The sequence below is a fragment of the Hibiscus syriacus genome, unplaced genomic scaffold (genome assembly GCF_006381635.1).
Source record: "Hibiscus syriacus cultivar Baekdansim isolate YM2019G1 unplaced genomic scaffold, ASM638163v2 tig00116939_pilon, whole genome shotgun sequence".
NCBI lineage: Eukaryota > Viridiplantae > Streptophyta > Magnoliopsida > Malvales > Malvaceae > Hibiscus > Hibiscus syriacus.
In genome coordinates, this window is record NW_024063477.1 from 908,021 (window position 1) to 920,213 (window position 12,193).

At 33.1% G+C, this 12,193-nt stretch overlaps 2 pseudogenes; both read left to right on the top strand.

The window, feature by feature from the left end:
- Window positions 1–1,632: 1,632 nt before the first annotated feature.
- Window positions 1,633–3,495, top strand: LOC120188142 (annotated as a pseudogene).
- A 4,058-nt stretch (window positions 3,496–7,553) lies between these two features.
- On the top strand, window positions 7,554–9,816 carry LOC120188232 (annotated as a pseudogene).
- The last annotated feature ends 2,377 nt before the right edge of the window (window positions 9,817–12,193 follow it).

A 12,193-nucleotide genomic window follows, 5' to 3' on the forward strand; every position in this document is an offset into this window, starting at 1 on the left:
ACCGTAGGCATATGTAGTTGAGTTCAGAGCACAGACTGAGCGTTTCCCCAGACGGCGCCGTTTCATCGTATAGGTTAAACACTTAAGCCTAATTCTCATTTTATCGCTCTTTACTTTTTTTTTATTTAGTATCTAAACTATCAGTTTTGATTCAATTTAGTACTTAAACTTTTAATTTTTTCAAAATCATACTTAAATATTAGTTTTTATTTTATTTTAGTATCACATTGTTAAAAACTTAAGGCGTTTGGTACCTAAAATATCAGTTTTGATTCGTTTTAGTACCTAAATTTTTATTTTTTTTAAACTTAAGTATGATTTAGGCACTAAATGTGTTTTGGTACCTAGATTTTCATTTTTTTTCAAAACCGAATGGCAGGATACTAAAATGAAATAAAAAGTAAATTTTAGGTGTGATTTTGAAAAAAATTAAAAGTTTAGGTACTAAAAGGATCAAAACTGAGAGTTTGTGTACTAAATGCGTAGTTTACCCTTTTTTGTATAACCATCGGTATTCGATCTACTAATCGACTAATCCAGGTCGAGTATTGCATAAGCAAAGATGGTCCTCTCAATCCAGTTAAGACGATTTAAGACGACCTAATTTAAACATCATTTAAAACGATTTTAACATAAAATGTTACTATGTTAACTTAAAGAGTTGGGTAAAATTTTAATATTTTATTACAATAAAAAGAGAGAGTTTAGGGATTATAACCAAAATATTATGAAAAAAGTAATATATTTTGTTGCATCTTGTCCAACCTAAAATACTACCCTCTTAATAATATTTTAGATTATAATTGATTTTTATCAATTTTTTAATTTTATATTAACCATTATATTTTGGAATTTCCTTTTCTTTCAATCATCTTCTAAATTATTATTTAATTCTCGATTACCTAGGCATAAATTCAGCTTACACACCCAAAAACAAAATATTACAATAACCAATTAATTATCGGCAGTTTTATTGAGTGACCAGGAAATCTAAAGTTAATTTGAGATGTTATTTTAATTTAAAATATTATAATATTTAATTAAAAAATTATATAATTAATAATAATTTCAATTCCAATTAAGAATATGTCATTAGGAAAAATAAAAACGTTTGAGATTCAAACGCAAAATAATATATTTTATTATTTACCTATAATAATTGTTGATATAATCTTTTAAATATAATTTTTTATTTGAGATGTTTCATTATATTTATATGTATTGTACACAAACATAAGCATATGATTCAATTATTAGTATAATTCAATATTAAATAATTTTTAAAAATAATTATATATACTGATATATTTTATGTATATGTTTATTTCATTTTATTTCTTATTTTATTGGGTTTAAAAATTATATTGATAAAAATCACATGTTAATGTCATTTCTCAACTTCTTAAATAATGGTCTTCACAAATTCGTCAAATTCGATGAACTTAAACAGGGAGAAGTAGAAGTGCGCTTCAACTGTAACCGTTGGATGTTTAATGGGAAACGGTACTCACACGTGGCAAGTTATTAGCTATTCATACTAAAAAACAGGTGTACGTGATTATTACCTTGCACCATTCCACGGCAGCAAAAGTGCGACCCGATTCTCTCTCAAAGGTCAAAACTAGAAAAAAGAGAGAGATCCACATAAATTGGAAAATTAGGGTTTCGAGGACCCAAAAAAAAAACAGTACTCTAAAACTCAGCTCAGCAAACCATATTCTATCCCATTCGATGGCGGCTATAACTCGCTTTTTGAAACCCTCGGCTATCTCTCACGCAATGAGATGCTTATATTATGCTTCGGCCGTCGCTGCCGAATCTAATCCACACGCGCCCTCTCTCTTCGGTAACTACAAGATCACGCGCCGAGATCCGAGCGAGAGGAACGTGCAGTGGGTGTTTCTCGGATCTCCAGGCGTCGGTAAAGGAACCTACGCCAACCGCCTCTCGACTCTCCTCGGCATCCCTCACATCTCCACTGGCGATCTCGTCCGTGAAGAACTCGCCTCCTCTGGACCCATAGCTAAACAAGTTCGTACTTTTTTCGCTGATAAAACTTTTATATCTGTTTAAAATCCGTTGTTTATGTAAATTTTCCCGCTGAGATCCGTTAACACTATTACGAGTTTATGAAATTAATTGGTGAGTTTTAAGAGTTTGCTATAGCCTATATTTTCTGATGATATTGTTACTTCATCGCTTGGCTACAGCTAACGGAGATTGTGAACCAAGGGAAATTGGTTTCTGATGAAATTATAATAAGTTTATTATCAAAAATACTTCAAGCTGGGGAGGCTAGTGAATCGGGATTTATTCTTGATGGCTTTCCTCGAACCATAAATCAAGCAGTAAGAATCTAATTCTATTTGTTTGTCCAGATTTCTATTTCTGCTCTATGTCGTTGGCTTAATAGTTTTTTTTAGGAAATATTGGAAGGAGTAACGGACATTGATTTAGTGGTGAATTTGAGGCTTCCGGAGAGTGTCTTGATTGAGAAATGTCTTGGTAGAAGAATTTGTGGTCAATGTGGCTTCAATAAATGTGAAGGGTCAGACCGGCTGCCCCGGAATTAGTATGGCTCCTCTTCTTCCTCCATCAAATTGTATGTCAAAGCTTGTAACTAGATCGGATGATACAGAAAAAGTGGTGAAACAGAGACTCTGGATATACAATGAAAAGGTATCAGTTTGTTCTCTAATCTTGCTTCATGTAAATGTTACTCAAACATGAAAAGTTTCTTGAAATCTACATGCCAAATGATATAGCTAGAACTTAGAATGATTTTCTTGTTCTCCTATGAAATGGGAAATTTGTGTTCTTTATGTGTAACGCACCTTCTCAGCAGGATAGTTGTTGTTTTTACCTTTTGGGATAGGGTGGGAATCTAGATGCTCATACGGTGCCCATACAAAATGGAAGTTTGTATGTTCAGATTCTCTTTACTGCTAATATACTTTCTTCTTTCACCAATAACCATTTGTTGGTGTCCAATTTTGCTCACAGAGTCAGCCTTTGGAGGACTACTACCGCAATCAAGGAAAGTTGATGGAATTCGATTTACCAGGAGGCATCCCTGAATCGTGGCCAAAGTTGTTGGAGGCTCTCAACCTTGATGATTTTGATGAAAGGCAGTCTGTTGCAGCATAAGGTATTACAGACTACTGTAGTTTTATAGGTGAGTCTCTTATTCTTTGCATGCTGGAGTAGCATGCTTATCAATTTTGCATTCACAAGAGAAAGAAACTTGCATCTTTTTGCAAATAAATACTTTGAAAACTTTTCCTTATTTGGACTATTATATATTTGTTGACAATGGAGAATATGTTGTATCGTAATTTCAGAGAGATACAAAGGGAAGGTTTTGTGAGAGATTTTCATATCCAAGAACAGCTTTCAGAAATAATACTTCCACAATGGTAAAATCATTGTGGGAAACTATATTTTCTTGCTGCAAACTATAGTTGTGATACAAGTACAACTTCATTGTTTATCTTTTGACCCTTGGATCTCTTATGATTAGCAAGCTGAAATTGTGGCAAGTATGCTTGAGGTTACTCTGATTGTCAATTTGACATATCCAATTTTTAAAAGTTAAAGTTATCAACTTGTGATTTTATTTTCCTTAATTTCCCCCCCCTCCATTTCTTTTCTCTCCCCGCTCATTCTCTTGTTATTCATGTTAATCTTAACCCAGAATTCTAAAGGTTGCCCAGCATCGTGCAACCATCAGTTTCCCTGTTCGTCGCTCACCAACCACCAGTCATCAGTCATTAATGGCAGCTTGAGTTGAAACATGCCCCTGAACTTATTTTCTCGTCCTCTTGTCAAATTCAACCTTCATTTCGTCTAAATCATCATTGATTTTCTTAGAGCAGGTAGTTATGAAAACCAAGCTCCAATTGCTGGACTTAGAGACTCCTCCGATAGAAAGACAAATTTTGGGGTAGGAGTAGGATCCTTACATATTATCCAAACCCAGAGATGGTAATGCTTGGCGTAAAATTGGTGCTATTATGGAGAATGGGTTAAGTTTTGGAATGATAACTACTCAGGTCTTGAAGCTACCAAATCTTTAACTACTCAGGTCTTGAATCTCTTGATTTGTTGTTAATTATTCCTAACTCCATATTTCAATTGTTTCTGAAACCATGATTGGAATGGAATTGCGTTTACTATGGTCTCTTTGGTAGGAATGCGCTTGAAGACTCAACTTTCTCATTCCTCGTTTGGTTGAAATCAGGTTTGGATTTCATTGGTATGTTGATCGTTACTCTCTTCGTTCCACAAAATTTTTTCGTCCTTTTTAAAATTTTAAATTATTTCATTTGAAATGTCCTATAAAAAAACTTAATATATATATATATATATATCATATTCTTTTATATTTATTTAAATAAATCTATCAAATGTGCTTTAGGAAGTCCATGTGCTTTCATCTATTATTTGATTGTTCCAAGTAAAATAATAATAAGAATAATGTATCCATTTGCATAAACTTTTATTCTTTCCAAAAATTTGTTTCTACAAGTTGTATAAAAGAAATAAGGCAAAATTATATAGATGGTTCCTTATGTCTTTGGTCCGTTTGCTTTTGATCATTGATTTAAAAAAATGATTTTATCGGTCTGTTCGATTTTAGTCTCTTAATAATTAACTCTTAATAGAAATTTGAGTTATCAATTAAAAAAAGTTACGTGACTTCTTCATCTTCTAGTGTATATGTTTTTATCTTTTGCATCTTCTAGTGTATAAGTTTTTTTCAGAAAAAGCTATGTATATATATTTTTTGTTTTTTTATTTTCAACTCAGATTTTATTTAATGAGCTAATGAGAGTTAACGGTTGAGGAATTAAAATTGAATGAATTGATAACGTAAGAGATCGAAATCACTTTTTTAAAATCAATGATTAAAATCGGACGAATAAAAAATATAAGACTATTTTGTATAGTTTACCCAAGGAATAATTAAATCACCTAAAAAGGATGTAGTGAAATTGAATGCTCTTTAATTTTTCTTACCCAAACATTTATGACATTAGTTAGCAGATTGTATGCTTCGATTTCAACGAACTTATGACCCTGGTCTTAACTCTGCACACCAAAAGTCGTTTACTATTATTTTTATATGTTTACTTTTTTCACATTGAAGTTATACGGTAAGAACGATGTGAAAATTGAAGTGGGAGTAGTATCATATTTAAAACTATTTCATTCGGTTCAATTAAAAATCTATCAAAAAATATACCAATTTTTAATCGTTATAATTATTAATATTAGATTTGCTCATAAATTTTTTTTAGTCATTGACAACCCACATTTTACAAACGTAATTGGTCAAGCTTAAAATCTCTTATGAGAATAAGACTCCTTTTAACTATTGAAATTATTTAATAAAATTTATTAATTTATACTAAATATCGTAAATATCTATTATAAAAATATTTCTTTTAATTTAATTTATCTTATTTATATCAACATCATAATTTGAATTTTATCATAAAAGATGATACCTTATCCTATTAAATCACCTTGATAATATAAGTTAAAATAATTTAGCTTAACGATACAAATATGAGTTACAACGGCATGCCGTGGACCAAACGTAAATCTACCTAAAAAAATAGTTAAAAGTAAGGGTAAAAGGAAAATGAGTTTGCATTTTTATTATATTAGGCTAACTATATATGGTAGTTAAATTATTATTTTTATTTTATTTTAGTATTTAATTTCTTTTAAAAAATTCATACATAACTTTTAGTTTAAATTTCATTTTAGTATCTCACTAACGATGATATTTGACGTGTCCTCATAAAATAAAGTCATGTCATCATTGAAAAAATAAAAATTATTACGTTAGTAGTTTTGTTAATTTTTTAATAACGGGATATAAAATTCAAACTTAAATTAAACAACAAGTATAGTTTTGAAAGAAAAAAAAAGAAGTTTAAGTATCGAAACATAACAAAATTAATAGTTTAGATATTAAACGTTTACCTTATTTATTATTTACTTACGTGAGTTTAACATTGACACGTGTGAAGCAGAGCAGAAAACACAACTACCAGTCAGTGACGACGTAGAAGTTCGGTTTGAAAGTTTAGGAAACAGCTGCCCAACCCAACCACATCTACTCTCGCCCCCAACTAACATTCCAAACACCCACAATTAATCCTCTATTTATTACAAAAAGGTTTTAATTATTTTTAAAATTATAAACTTAGTCACCGGATTTATGATTATTTCCACATTTAATAATTTAATTTCATTGACATTGAAATATAATGTATTCAATTTTATTTATTTTTTAATAATATGAAATATACATTATGTAGACATATTTATTTGAACTCAGGACATTAAAAAATAATATTTTCTTTAATTATCTTGTCCGTTCGATGAGTTTATGTGTTCAAATTTATTTATATGAAACAATTTTTATAATTTAAAACAAATTACTACCTTTCCTTTTTTATTTATTTTTCCCTAGTAAACATCCTCACATTCTCAGTTTCAGACACTGAACAGACATTGAAGATCTTGTGTTTTACCTTGGTCTGAAAATAAATGTATTGCTCCACATGAAATCAACTTCAGCTTAAACCCCTTTCTTCTTCCTGCCTGCAAACCTTTTTTTTCTTCTTCTGGGTTCCATTAATTAGTTCAAGAACAGATGGAAACATCATTTCTTGTATATATACATACATGTATTCAATAAACATAAGTATGCTGTTTCATCTGTTTTTATGTATACATGTAGATCTTCTTCTTTTTTTACTGCTAAAAAATTTTTTTTTTTTTTTACTCTCATTGAATTACTGGGTTTATCATGCAGACTGAGCTGAAAAGAGTGAGATTAAATGAGATTTCATGGGAGCAAACAAGTTGCTAATTTGTTTCTTATCTTCTATTCCGGTTAGTTCTCATTCTCTTTTGCTCTATTTTTATTGTTATATCTCTGAATTTATGCTCAATAATTTTCTGGGTTCTAGTTCAAAGTCTAAAATTTAGCCTCCGTTTGGTACGGGTGAGAATAGAAATTTTGTTATTGGAGAGAAAATATGGGACATAACAAGGAAATTGTTTCATAAAATGGAAGTTTAGCATATTTCACCTCAATTTCATTTTTCTGAGTGAAAACATTGCTTCGAATTGCTGTTGGAGAGTTGAATTTGAACTTTTGCCTGTGTCCTAGTTTGATTGCTGGTATGTTCTGCAACAGTCTGTTGTTTTGTCTTTGACATAAAGATTCTGCTTTGAGAAGAAGCTTTTAGTCGTTTTTCGATTATGGAGGTCGTTGGGATGATCGTGTTAGCTTCGGAATATGGCTCTATGTTGAACTAGAGCAAATTCTCATGAACTCCATAACCCAGATTATGCTACTGGTGTATGTACATATGCATGTAACATATGCATCTGTTTATATAACCCTGCAGCATGTAGGTCTGAATATGTTGATCTCGAGCTGTGAATTACCAAAGCCGACACTTGCAAAGAGTGACCTCTAACAAATCTTCTGCTGCTCAACGTCTTTCACCAAGCTGTCCTTAAGAACACTAGTATATATTTTCTACTGTTATCCGGCTTAATCGGTTTTCGAGGGGTGGCATAAATTGCGTTTCCAGGGCACATTATGCTCAAGTAGAACATAATTAGTCCATATATATGCACTTACTGAAATGGAGGTTAAAGAAGCAGAGAGGATAGTTATAGCTAAACCAGTAGCTTCAAGGCCTACTTGCTCCAGTTTTAAGTCTTTCTCGGAGCTCCTCGCAGGGGCTATTAATGTTTCACCCCCTAATGTCTGTTCTGAAAACATAGTGCCTGCAATTAGGCCGAAGACGGTTAGGTTCAAGCCGGTTGTCAATCGTGCTCCATTCGCCACAGTTTCTTCCCAGGTTTACTCTTCATCTGGTTATCTTTCTCATTTCAAGATATTTCGGCCTCTCATCTTTTCAACATTGGTTGATTTCAGGCAGAGCAGTCAGGAATAGGCATGTCTATCTCATCAGATAAGGTTTTAAAATCCGATCTCAAACGTACCACGGTATACAAACCACAGGCAAAGCTTGTATCAAAGACTACTGTTTCTATATTAGCAAATATGGTCAGTCTGTCTAACTTTTTCTTAATTGGTCAGTTTGTCCGGTCGGATGCTCATTATCTATGCCGTACTCATAGAGATGACCCCCTTTTTTTTTTGCAGGGGAACTTCGGTGCTAGCAATGAACTAACACTTCAATCAATGGAGGTAACAGCTAGACCAGATCTTCATAATACTTCATCACATACAGAAACAGATCAGACAAGTGAACCCTTAAAGGTGGGATCTCAGAACATGGACGAGGACCCCAAAGTATTACCTGCGGTAGCGAACAGCGATCGACCTTCGTACGATGGCTATAATTGGAGGAAATATGGACAAAAACAAGTGAAAGGAAGTGAATATCCGCGTAGCTACTATAAGTGTACGCATCCGAATTGTCCTGTGAAGAAGAAAGTTGAAAGATCATTGGATGGACAAATAGCTGAAATTGTTTACAAGGGTGAACATAATCATTCAAAGCCTCAGCCTGTGAAACGAAACTCGCCCCAAGGGGTGGGATTTAGTTCTGATGGAACCAGTCAAGATGCCAAAACATCACCTTGTGGAGTAGTAATCATAATGAATGGAACGAAGGTTCCGAGAGGAGAGTTGAAAATCATAATGAAGTTGGGTTGTCGATTCCTCCGGCTTATCAAGGCAAAGCTCTGCTATCTTACGAACATGTTACAACCGGAGCTGTTAATGCCGGTGGAACTTCTGAGACTTCGGTTGGACTTAGTGGGGAATGTGAGGAAGGAAACAAAGATGGAGCAGACGGCGAATCTAGAAGTAAAAGAAGGTAATAAAATTAGCTGATATAAAATTTATTGTTCATCCCAAGACTTAGCATGATTTTCTTAATCCGAAAGCATTAAGAAAATCGAAATCAAACGCCTGATTTATGTTGAATAACCGTGATCTGTTTCCTTCAGGAGAAATGAGAATCAATCAAGTGAAGTTGGCACCTTAGGGGAATGCATACAAGAACCTCGTGTTGTAGTGCAGAGTTCTACCGATTCCGAGATTATCGGAGACGGCTTTCGATGGAGAAAATATGGGCAGAAGGTGGTGAAGGGAAATCCGTACCCCAGGTTGAATTTGTACACTTCATATACATACATATATACACACATACACATAAATTATACAAAAGAATCTCTAGGCTTAATTTGGCAGTCTCTAAACCTTTGCCATGCAGTTGGTTCAAGATTGTCTGTTGAAACAATGTAATGATTTCAGCCTCAAGATTCCGAAAAACTACGAAGGATTGTTTGATTATCAGACATGGATCGATGTCCATTAAAATCGGAGCTGTTAAAATATGCTAATTATTTAGTTTTTGCCCTTTTTTCTTCTAACAGGTTATGGTAATTTTGCTTGCAGAAGTTACTACCGTTGCACTAATCTAAAATGCAATGTGCGGAAGCATGTGGAAAGAGCATCAGATGATCCAAGAGCTTTCATTTCAACATATGAAGGTAAACATAACCATGAGATGCCACTCAGAAACACAAATCATGCAGCTTCTTCCGATCCCGATTCCAGTTCGCCTGTAATCAAAGACAAGCGATGACGACTTCGTATTTGGTCTCGAGAAAGGCTCCGATCGAGGACACCGAGAGGCATACCGAGGCGATCGAGTACCAAGCTGACAATATACAACTTTCTCCTACAAAAGTTGCTTCATGAAAGCCAGTTTTTCAGACTTCATGCCTTCAGCTTATTGCATTATTTTCCTTTTATGAATAATTTATTTTTCCCATCACATATTAACTAAAAACTTTTGGGTTATTGTTATGCCAGTAATTTATGTAGCTTATGATGCTCTATGTTATCCTTTACATTTTTTTGGCTTAATATATAAATTCGCCCCTGATTTTGACAATTTTATTCAACTTGATACATGAATTTTTTTGGATCACTTGGTACCTAAACTTAAAATTTTTTCTTAAACTAATTATTAGTGTTGAAATGACGTTTCAACATCCAATTAAATAATGACACGTGAAATTTAATGTCATGACGAATCAATGCTAAATTAATAATATGATTGATTATTGAAATTCTATATCTGAACAAGTACTAGTATGAGAGTTTTTTTCTAAGTTAATCGGTCAAAGTGGTCAAAAAAAAGTTTATACCAAATTGAGAAGAATTACCAAATTTAAGAGCCAATTGATATATTAAGCCTAAGTTTTTTATACATGTATAATTTTAATATAGAGTTAATATATTATTTGTAGTTGAGTTTAAGGGTCAATTGATATATAAATAGATTAGAAACCTCGTAGCTCTATAAATATAAAATGAAACATTGGATTGGTTCAAGTGATAAGCAGTTTGATATTGTTTTAGTAGGTCTCGAGTTCGAGTCATTGTGTATGTAGAAAATTCATATTGGAAAACTCACACACTAAAATCAGATGTACGACCCGAATTAGTCTGAATTAGTCAGGGTGAAACCCGACGAAATATAAGATTATGTATGAATATATTTTATAAAACTATCTTTGTGATCGAACTTTTAAATAAAATTAATCATATATATTTAAAATAATATTTATTATTAATTGTTTTCTAGAAAGAGAAAATAACCTCAGTGACAAAAAATGTCTTATAATATACGATTTTAACCAATTTGTTTTTTGGATTTGCCAAAATGACCAACTAAATCGCAATGCGATCGATAATTCGCAACGCGATCTCCGGTATCGCAAATCAGTTTCCAGATTCGTAACGCGATTCTGACTATCGCATTGCGATTTTCCAAATTCGCGTTGCGATTTTCCGACTATCGCAATGCGAATATGTAAATCGCAATGCGAGTATGACTATCGCAACGCGATTCTGACTATCGCAACGAGATTTTGACTATCGCAACGAGATTCTGACTATCGCAACGCGATTCTGACTGTCGCAACGCGATGCTGACTATCGCAATGCAATTTTCAAAGCGCCATTATTATCGCAACGCATATTTTTTTCAAATTCTAAACACGAATATTAATATATCAGAACACTGAACCGTCCACAGTATATCGTGTAATCGCAACTCATAACCTAAAACCCTAAATCACAACTCAATCCCATCTCCATCTCTCACTCTCTAAGACGAAATCAGTCCCCAATCTCCGACGAAATCAGTCCCCATCTCCGGCGAAATCCATCTATCTCCATCTCTCAGAGCCACCCTCACAATTATTCACGGTCAGAAATGAAAAATCAACCAAATCAACCACCGAGGGTTAGTTTTTTTAATTATTTTTATTTTGAAATTTTTGCATTATTATTAGGTTTTTCATATTGAAATTGATGATAAGTTTACTGGTAATTTCAATAATAGATTAACCATTTCATTTAGATTGCTTATTAAATTCATTCGATTGCTGCCAATACTGCTAAACTGTTTAGTCTTTAAACCATGTGAATTTAGTATTTGTCTTTGTTTTGTCTTTTGGTTGAAGTAATGCAATCCATTCAAGTTTCAATTTTAGTATTTGAAACCGAGAATCGCAACGCGAAATGAAAATCACAACGACATAATCGCAATGCGATTTTAGTTTCGCATTTCGATTTTCATTTCGCGTTGCGATAGTCATTTTCGTGTTGCGATTTTCATTTTCGTGTTGCGATTTTAAGTTTCAGAAACTATTCTTCTTCTGCAAATTGAAACTTGAATGAATTGCATTACTTCAACAAAAAAACAAAGACAAATACTAAATTCACAGTGTTGCAAATTTAAGTTTGAAGAATAAACTACTACTCTTTATGTTTATTGTTCTTGGTATATCTTCACAGTGTAGTTTTTGGTATATCTAACTTGGTATGTTTATTGTTTTTGTAGAACTTTATTCGGCTCAATTGATCTTAAGAAATAAATTAAGCCTGGCCAAAACAATTGCGTCGAAGCTTTCACCTGCACAAAGAAAAATATTTGAGGATACTTGCTTCGGGCCATGGTTGAAAGTACAACATCCGGGTGGAGATGCTATATTGACCAATCTGTTTCTTCAAACCATGACTAGCGATCTACCAGATACTATACAATGTCGTGATGAAGAGATATGGTTTGATTTTCCACCGGCGTATACGTGTTTTGGGCGGGAGGAG